Below are 343 nucleotides of genomic sequence, written 5' to 3' on the forward strand. Positions count from 1 at the left end.
ATTTGTCGCTTTAATCCAGACTGATTGGAGGAGCTGTTGGGTCTTATCATCATGTGTTATAAGTGCAAGTGGTTGGTTTTACACTGCACAGACCATCTGGTTTTATTCAGCCCATCTTACTTACCAGGGACTTAGGGAAGCAACCGAATACAACTAGGCCTAATGAAACTCATTCCTCCACATAACATGATAAAACAAAAACAAAAAATGAGACAAAACCCAGTCAACAAGATGTTAAAATGACAGATAGGTTTGAGCTTCATGAATGGGAGTCACACATTATGTACACGCACGTACACGCACACGCACGCACACGCACACACACACACACACACACACACAC

Source organism: Gymnoscopelus microlampas (genome assembly GCF_963454915.1).
Source record: "Gymnoscopelus microlampas genome assembly, chromosome: 8".
In the NCBI taxonomy this organism is placed as follows: domain Eukaryota; kingdom Metazoa; phylum Chordata; class Actinopteri; order Myctophiformes; family Myctophidae; genus Gymnoscopelus; species Gymnoscopelus microlampas.